The 10000-nt window shown below is 44.9% G+C and overlaps 1 non-coding gene across 1 annotated transcript; it reads right to left on the bottom strand.

The window, feature by feature from the left end:
• Nucleotides 1-163: 163 nt before the first annotated feature.
• Nucleotides 164-319, bottom strand: LOC111590475 (5.8S ribosomal RNA). Its single transcript, XR_004850758.1, has one exon. It is a non-coding gene; the product is annotated as a 5.8S ribosomal RNA (ribosomal RNA).
• Between the last annotated feature and the right edge of the window lie 9681 nt (nt 320-10000).

Raw genomic sequence — 10000 nt, forward strand, 5'->3', positions numbered from 1 at the left:
CGCCGGGACGCTGCACCGAGAACAACTTGATGTCGCCCACCACGTGCTGCGCCCGGCGCGGTTCGCCGGCAGCCCCTGCTTCGGCCCACCTCGCCCTGCGGCGCGGGGGGCCAGACGCCACGTCCCTCGCCCCGCGGGGGGGTGTTGGGAGTGTCTTTTGGCGTGACGCCCAGGCAGACGTGCCCTCCGCCAGAAGGCTTCGGGCGCAACTTGCGTTCAAAAACTCGATGGTTCGCGGGATTCTGCAATTCACACCAGGTATCGCATTTTGCTACGTTCTTCATCGATGCGAGAGCCGAGATATCCGTTGCCGAGAGTCGTGTCTGTAACACCCCTGGTGTTATGCAAACTAAAACTCTGACATGTCATCATAAGCATTTGCATTATCTTGTTTGATATACCTAGAATGCATTCATTAGGTTAAAATTTTCTTTTTGAAAGTGTGATGTCTTGTGTTAGAGTACAGGACTTAGCTTGAGATTCTAGCTTAAGCCATGTGAGGAGAAATCGTCTCTTAAGAATATGGTAGGTTGACTTGGAGTCTTAAGTACTGGAAGCAAGTCTTAGAACCTAGAGTGACCTTGCTTTGAAGTATTAATCAAGTGGAAGAAGCACTTGAGATGTTGGAGCAACCTCAAAGCCCTAAGTAAGGTTTGAAAACCTTGTTTAGAATTAGATATAAGCAAACAACTCCTAAACCATGGACACTGTGGACCTGAGTTCTATATACCGAAGTTGGATTTGAGGTTAAGGAGTAGCTTGGCTCTAGGTGGAGGGATCAAAGGGATGAATCCCTGGAAGAAGCTGAAATACAAATAGAACTCATTCGGAACCATAAAACTAGCCCAAAAGGGGAATTCAAGATCTAGAAGGATTTAGTTAAAGGTCCATATACCAAAATGGTAGAGCTTGGAAAAGTGAATAAGTTTATTATTTGGAGAATTCCAAGTTGTATTGTTTTACTGTTTTACAAATAGGACCCTGGTTTAAGGACTTAACCCTAAATAGTGGTTAGAGGGGGCAAAACTGAACCCAAGTTGAGAAAAACCTTAGGGCTTTTTGAGAAAAGTCATAAAACATCCCCAAACACTAAGTGGAATCACATTTATACCCCTGAGATACTAAAAACCCTAATTGGAACCCTGGGAAACCCTAAAATCAAACCCTAGGAACCTAAGTGCAAAATTAGTCCACTTTTGGGCTAAAGTGCAAAAACCAAGCCAAATAGGTATTTTAAGTCCTTTGGTTCACAAATATGTGATTTTGCAAGCCAAACCCTAAGTTTTGGATCTAAATGCAAAATGGACTTCATTTGAGTTTACTCTAAGTCTGAAAAATCAGTGAATGGGCTCAACTTTGGAGCTTTCTAACTTGCAAACTATAGAGTTTTTGCCCTAGGTCACCACATCAAAGTTGAAGACCCATCAAAGGGGAACAACTTTGCTAAAGGGTGCAAGCATAGTTGTTATGAGAAATTTAGAGAAAACTAGGCCTAAAGTTGGGCTGTCAGACTGTTTGAAACTGAATTTCAGAATTGCAGTGCTATGGGGTGAACTTTGAGCTTGATTTTGACTTGGATCCAGTGCTCAAATGTGATCAAGTCCTATAGTTGAATTGTAGCTGATATGTAGCACTACATCTTTGGTACAGAGACTGGGACCTGTTGTCACCTGAAATCTGGAGAAAAAGGACGCTAAACTTGCTCTGTCAGGCGGTTTTTGGATGGGATTCAGAATGAACAGTAACCTGCATAACATCCCGATTCAGGGACCCTGGACGTCGGTGATCTCTACGCCGGTAATCTCCTCACCGTGATTCACGCTGGTGTTAAGATATGCGCCTGGATAAGAGTGGATAGCTGTCCACGGTGAAAATATCGGGGGAGGGGGATGGATGTGGTCTCTGGCGCGAGCTCATCCGCTTCAGCCAGTTGCTCCCGTGGTCGGCCGGGACGCCATCACCGGAGTTTGATGTTCCTCGCGGCCACGCCACGTAACTGAGGGTGTTACCACGTAGCGTGGAGTCGTGGCGTGAAGCCAGTTACTACCTTAAGCCATTGCTCCACTACGCGCCACGGTGAACATGCTCCAGCGAAGATCTTTTCTGTCACCACCGTGTGCACTTCCGTCCCAAATTCGCGAAGCAAGAAATCCATCCCTTTAAATTGAGGACACTCCCTGCTTCGCCTCGCTGTTACGCGCACAGCCCACCCCTCACTGCCCCAGTTCATTCACCACAGCCCCCAGTCACTGGTTTTTCCCGAGAAAGGTCGGTAGCGCCGCCGTGTGGAGTTCCACCGTGGTCAGTCCTGTCTGAGGTAATCCTAGCCCAACTACTATCTGTTCTAGCTTCCTTTTGGTGTCGTGGTGCTCACTGGCTTGGAAATTTGAACTCTGCTACAGCAGGGCGTCGAGAACGTCGCCTCGCCGTTGTAGAGCACCGCCGCAGACAGCCTACGCGTCGACCCGCTGCTCTGTCTGACCCCTCGTCCTCTCGCCCTTCGTTATGGTGTCCTGGTGAGTCACTTATGCTCGCCATGCCTTCAATTTGAACCCTACCGCGTTGTCATATTCGGAACAGGCTCGTCGGAGTCTTGGTTCCGCCATTACCGAGCTCTGAGGGGTTTTCGGGTGTGATCGTTCGAGCAGTGCATGGGGTAGCGTCGTCTTGGCTCAGCAATGGTGGGGTGACGCTCAGTTTTGCTAGTCTTTGCCACCATCGGTGAGTCCAAGCGGGGGGCAGGGTGGCCGGCGGCCGACCGTGCCATGTCGGGGGCGTGCGTTTGTAAAAGAACTGAAACCCGAGGACCTAAGTGAACCTGTCAGTGACTCAGCCAAATATCAGTTAGGGCCAATACTAATTTAGTTTTAGCGCAGGGTGGTTTCCGTATAATTGCCAGCGTGGGCGCGCGGGCTTCCCCGCTGTGGGCCGGTTCTGCGTGATGTTGGGCCGGTCGGGCTGATTCTGGCCCACGACTATTCACAGATTTGCCTTTTCTTTTATCTGTGAGCGAAGAATTTGTGGTAGAAATTGTAGACAAATCCAAAAATCATGGGACCAATTTTAGTGAGTGCCTAAAATCAATATATCTCTGATAAAAATATTAATTGGATTTTTAGGATAGTTAGAAATTATTTAGTGACTTAAAGGTGCCTTTGTAAGGACTGTTTGGATTTTAGAAATAAAATTATAACACCAAAAATTCTGGAAATTCTTGGAAAGCCTTTTTATCAGAAGTGAAACACTTGGTAAAATTTTGGGGCTGTTTGGAAGCCTTTTGATCAGGAAGCCATATAAAGTCACAAATAGGATGGATAAATCCCTATTCAAGTGGGGATTAGTGCTTTGGAAAGGAGATAAGTTTATCTAGGAAAAGAGATGAAGTTACTTAAGAAGTTTTAAGCTTTTGGATGAGCTATAAGTTGGATTAATTCCCTAGTTTACCTAAGTGAATTCAAATTGGTCACTTTAATCAAGCATTAAGAAATGGGTGTATGCTTGTCTGGTATTTTTGTTGTGGTGTTTATGTTCTCCACCTCTCTTTGTGATAGTTTGCATTACATGGCATTCATTCTTATTTATATACCTATATGGTTATATTTAGAAAACAGAGAAGAGGGTGAAGTGACTGAAGAAAAGACATCACCACCTTTGGAATCTCAGGCAGAGACTTGGCTCTACTTCGACATCTGCGAGTCCGAGCCTGACTCACCTACTAACAAAGGCAAGCCCCGGTGCATGCAACCCCTTCCTTGTGTTTTTAAATAACTTTTGCACACTTTAAGTCTAGTGAAATGTGCATTAGGTTTATAGGAGTTGCTTGGAAACCCTTTGATGCATTGCCTTCCTTGAAATCCATACCTTTATAGATATTTCTGGTGAAGTATCAAAATATGATTTACAAAAATGCTTAGCCCTGCTCAGATCTTGTGGATAAAGGTTGTCTTTTGCGTTAAGGCCTTGCTCAGGGGTTATCCTGAGGAAAGATGACTTCTACCTGCAAGAATATATTTTCATTGGGAGCATGGTGGGATCTTACTGCAAAGTTCCCTGTGATGCTCTTTTCATCCTAAGGAACACAAACAATCCTAAGGGTGGAAATACTTAAATCGGAACTTGGGCTAGGAACAGGTGATGTTCTACCCAGGTTGATTAAGGATTGGATGCGTATGTAGGCTTGATGATCGAGGACCCTTTAACTGGTCACATGCCTCGTCATGGGTAAGCCTTGCCTCGGGCAGACTAAGGCCGGAATAAGATAACACGAAATGGGAGTGGAGCGGTGGCGAGAGTAGCGTGTACCCTCCGTGGCAAGAGGCTGGACGGTGGTGTATCTGTGCTCTCGGTTTGCGTGAACCTGATCCGGTCTTAAGAACCCCGGTGGCGGGTTGACATATGCAAGGGTTAAGTGCTACATATGTCGTGTGATTGGAGATCCTCAGCTGAGTATAATCGATTCGGATCGCTGTACCTTCGCGGTTATGAAGACTTGGTCACTGCCCTACAACCTACGTCAGGATGTGAACTTCAAGAATAAAAATGATGTTGTATTGATGAGATGATGAAATTAGACTAGAGGCAAACAGAGTCTATTAATATTTAATCTGGCGTTAAAATGTTGAAAGTAAGGACTCACTTTAGTAAGCTATTTCTGCAAAAGTATCTAAGTTGATTCTTGCTTAAGCCTCTCCTTGATTCCTATTTATCCAGCATACCCTTGAGAGTCTTTTCCTTAGTCGGGTAAGACTTGCTGAGTAATTCCATACTCAGGGTTTATCCCTTTGTTGTTTTTAGGTGAGGAAGCGACAAATTTTTGTTGCTTTTGCTCCAAGGTGGTATCAAATGAAGAAAAACGAGAGTGAAGATGCGGGAGGACGTGGTCCTCCACATAGGACTTTTTTTAAAAGCTATCAGGAGGAGTTTTTGCCTCCCTTGAAATGTGTACTACTCAGCACTCGTTTTATAGCTCTGGTCTGTAATAAGTAACTTGATCTTACTTTCTAAATAAATGTAAGTTTATGTAATTGCTTCCACATTTCTTTACCTCCGATGTTCTGTAATGTCTGCAAGACGGGTGAAACGTTCCTGGTAAGGTAAGGAAAGATACCAAACTTGTCAAGTGACTTAGGAACATCTACAGGGTGTCTGATGTCTGTTAGACAAGGACAACTGTAGGTGGGCCTAATTACTTGGGAGGTTCCGTCACAGCTGGTATCGGAGCGTAACCCTTCTTTGCAGATATTATAAGGCATCTTCAAAAAGATTTTCAAAAATCTTACCTAAAGATTATTTTCCCTTCTTATCTAAGAAATTCTGAAGAGTTTATTTTAAAGACCAGATAGGAAGAGTGCAATGTATAGAAGGTGTGAATCAACCAAGGTTGATTCTGTAATTACACATGCATCATGTCATACAACTTTAAGTTAAACCCCCTGCGTAGCTATTTTAGTGTATGAATCATCTACCTTGTTCATACATCTTTAGTGAATAGAGTGTATCCATTGCCTTTCTCTATAGATGAATCAACAAGAAGCCCCTACGGGAGTTGGAGAGTTTCTACGAGATTTTGGTGTTCCGGTGGTCCTGTGGCGACTACTTCAAGAAGTCGGATATACCGAAGCACCCAAGTACCAGTGGTCACGCACGGTTCTTAGAGGACAACCATGGTATGAGGTAGTAGTGCGTATTCCAGAACGTGCTAGAAAACCATCTTGGCCATATTGGATGTTCCATGCTGAAGGAATGACTCCTTGGAGGGTGCTCAGGCAGCTGCCTTAGAGGCGCTAACAACCATTTGTTACCAGAAATGGGAAGAAATACAAGCCACATCTATGAGATTGTTCCCTGCAGTTGCCTTAAGTGACCCATTTGTGTATCATCACCAGGCCCGATTAATGGAAAGCATTCCTATTGGGCGGGATTCTGTTGAATCGGCATCTGCTCGAGTTTTGATGGCCGTGCTAGAGTTGCAACTTACTCGAGGGCACAGTCGTCAAAAGTGGCAGCAGTTGTACACTGGGAGTTATGCAGCATTTAAGATGATGGAAATGGCCAAGAATAGGGCTTGCACCTAGGCACAAGAACAACTGGAGGAAACAAAGATTCAAGCTGAGCGAGTTATTGGATTAGAGCATCAAGTGACAGAACTTCAGACGCAACACCAAGTTGATCAGCATCGCATTAAGGAGCTTGAGCATCAGCTAACTAATGCTCATTCTAAATCAAAAGTTTTGAGTCAGCAACAAGAAGAAATTCGCTCGTATGCTGTTACTGTTAGGAAAGAACTTAAGGAAACCATGGGCTTCCTAAGTCATCAGGATCAGGTGCTTGAGGAGTTGCATCGTACCTATCCGATGGAATTTCAAACAGCACAGCGACTGGTCAACCATCTGCAACAAACGGTGCGTATGCTCAATGGCGCCTTTTATTCTGCCCCAACACCAACAGACTAAAAGGTACCTATGGAGCATGGAAACAAACATCTGGCAGATGTGATAACTGGAGAAGATATAGTAGGCAACTTAATCCTCGTGAGGCAATATAGCTATGTAAATTAGTTTTAAAGGGTGGATGTAAGGTAAACCCATATGGCAATATTAGCTAGTAAAAAAAAACAGGTTAAACTTTGTTGGAAAGAGTTTTCCTGTTTTACCTGGATCATGTAGCATGTGAGCTTGTATATGACTATGGTGTAAGAAACGACTGCCTGTTTCAGAAGCAACTTTTAATATCTATAGCCGTTTGTCGAATCCCAAGAGTTAAAATGGCTATTCCTTTGGATATTCCCTGTGGATGCACGTAGATGACTTGGTATACGCTGGTACCATAGTGTCTGGTTGTGTTTCGTGATGAAATGGTACCACCGTGATTTTCCATGTGAGTCTGCTGAACGAGAAATGGACAAATGGATAGACTTTATCCAAAACAAATTAGATGCAACATCTTGGGTAAAACGCAGAAAGATATCAAGTTTTATGGAGTACAGTGGAACTACCCCACAGAAGATGAACCCATGTGGATGGTCAGAGGGATATTTAGAAAACAAAATCCTTGCCCTAAGTTTTGAGTTTTTGGAAAACCTTAGGGTTTGTGAATTTTAAACCAACAGTGGCACACCCCTGTTTGGTAGGAGAAATTGGGAAATAAGTTTGTGACACATTTCCTTTTCCATTACTAAGCCTGGACTTTTAAATCTCGGGACGAGATTTCTTTTAGGGGGGAAGGCTGTAACACCCCTGGTGTTATGCAAACTAAAACTCTGACATGTCATCATAAGCATTTGCATTATCTTGTTTGATATACCTAGAATGCATTCACTAGGTTAAAATTTTCTTTTTGAAAGTGTGATGTCTTGTGTTAGAGTACAGGACTTAGCTTGAGATTCTAGCTTAAGCCATGTGAGGAGAAATCGTCTCTTAAGAATATGGTAGGTTGACTTGGAGTCTTAAGTACTGGAAGCAAGTCTTAGAACCTAGAGTGACCTTGCTTTGAAGTATTAATCAAGTGGAAGAAGCACTTGAGATGTTGGAGCAACCTCAAAGCCCTAAGTAAGGTTTGAAAACCTTGTTTAGAATTAGATATAAGCAAACAACTCCTAAACCATGGACACTGTGGACCTGAGTTCTATATACCGAAGTTGGATTTGAGGTTAAGGAGTAGCTTGGCTCTAGGTGGAGGGATCAAAGGGATGAATCCCTGGAAGAAGCTGAAATACAAATAGAACTCATTCGGAACCATAAAACTAGCCCAAAAGGGGAATTCAAGATCTAGAAGGATTTAGTTAAAGGTCCATATACCAAAATGGTAGAGCTTGGAAAAGTGAATAAGTTTATTATTTGGAGAATTCCAAGTTGTATTGTTTTACTGTTTTACAAATAGGACCCTGGTTTAAGGACTTAACCCTAAATAGTGGTTAGAGGGGGCAAAACTGAACCCAAGTTGAGAAAAACCTTAGGGCTTTTTGAGAAAAGTCATAAAACATCCCCAAACACTAAGTGGAATCACATTTATACCCCTGAGATACTAAAAACCCTAATTGGAACCCTGGGAAACCCTAAAATCAAACCCTAGGAACCTAAGTGCAAAATTAGTCCACTTTTGGGCTAAAGTGCAAAAACCAAGCCAAATAGGTATTTTAAGTCCTTTGGTTCACAAATATGTGATTTTGCAAGCCAAACCCTAAGTTTTGGATCTAAATGCAAAATGGACTTCATTTGAGTTTACTCTAAGTCTGAAAAATCAGTGAATGGGCTCAACTTTGGAGCTTTCTAACTTGCAAACTATAGAGTTTTTGCCCTAGGTCACCACATCAAAGTTGAAGACCCATCAAAGGGGAACAACTTTGCTAAAGGGTGCAAGCATAGTTGTTATGAGAAATTTAGAGAAAACCAGGCCTAAAGTTGGGCTGTCAGACTGTTTGAAACTGAATTTCAGAATTGCAGTGCTATGGGGTGAACTTTGAGCTTGATTTTGACTTGGATCCAGTGCTCAAATGTGATCAAGTCCTATAGTTGAATTGTAGCTGATATGTAGCACTACATCTTTGGTACAGAGACTGGGACCTGTTGTCACCTGAAATCTGGAGAAAAAGGACGCTAAACTTGCTCTGTCAGGCGGTTTTTGGATGGGATTCAGAATGAACAGTAACCTGCATAACATCCCGATTCAAGGACCCTGGACGTCGGTGATCTCTACGCCGGTAATCTCCTCACCGTGATTCACGCCGATATGCGCCTGGATAAGAGTGGATAGCTGTCCACGGTGAAAATATCGGGGGAGGGGGATGGATGTGGTCTCTGGCGCGAGCTCATCCGCTTCAGCCAGTTGCTCCCGTGGTCGGCCGGGACGCCATCACCGGAGTTTGATGTTCCTCGCGGCCACGCCACGTAACTGAGGGTGTTACCACGTAGCGTGGAGTCGTGGCGTGAAGCCAGTTACTACCTTAAGCCATTGCTCCACTACGCGCCACGGTGAACACGCTCCAGCGAAGATCTTTTCTGTCACCACCGTGTGCACTTCCGTCCCAAATTCGCGAAGCAAGAAATCCATCCCTTTAAATTGAGGACACTCCCTGCTTCGCCTCGCTGTTACGCGCACAGCCCACCCCTCACTGCCCCAGTTCATTCACCACAGCCCCCAGTCACTGGTTTTTCCCGAGAAAGGTCAGTAGCGCCGCCGTGTGGAGTTCCACCGTGGTCAGTCCTGTCTGAGGTAATCCCAGCCCAACTACTATCTGTTCTAGCTTCCTTTTGGTGTCGTGGTGCTCACTGGCTTGGAAATTTGAACTCTGCTACAGCAGGGCGTCGAGAACGTTGCCTCGCCGTTGTAGAGCACCGCCGCAGACAGCCTACGCGTCGACCCGCTGCTCCGTCTGACCCCTCGTCCTCTCGCCCTTCGTTACGGTGTCCTGGTGAGTCACTTATGCTCGCCATGCCTTCAATTTGAACCCTACCGCGTTGTCATATTCGGAACAGGCTCGTCGGAGTCTTGGTTCCGCCATTACCGAGCTCTGAGGGGTTTTCGGGTGTGATCGTTCGAGCAGTGCATGGGGTAGCGTCGTCTTGGCTCAGCAATGGTGGGGTGACGCTCGGTTTTGCTAGTCTTTGCCACCATCGGTGAGTCCAAGCGGGGGGCAGGGTGGCCGGCGGCCGACCGTGCCATGTCGGGGGCGTGCGTTTGTAAAAGAACTGAAACCCGAGGACCTAAGTGAACCTGTCAGTGACTCAGCCAAATATCAGTTAGGGCCAATACTAATTTAGTTTTAGCGCAGGGTGGTTTCCGTATAATTGCCAGCATGGGCGCGCGGGCTTCCCCGCTGTGGGCCGGTTCTGCGTGATGTTGGGCCGGTCGGGCTGATTCTGGCCCACGACTATTCACAGATTTGCCTTTTCTTTTATCTGTGAGCGAAGAATTTGTGGTAGAAATTGTAGACAAATCCAAAAATCATGGGACCAATTTTAGTGAGTGCCTAAAATCAATATATCTCTGATAAAAATATTAA

This window comes from Zea mays, chromosome 6, assembly GCF_902167145.1.
Source record: "Zea mays cultivar B73 chromosome 6, Zm-B73-REFERENCE-NAM-5.0, whole genome shotgun sequence".
NCBI lineage: Eukaryota > Viridiplantae > Streptophyta > Magnoliopsida > Poales > Poaceae > Zea > Zea mays.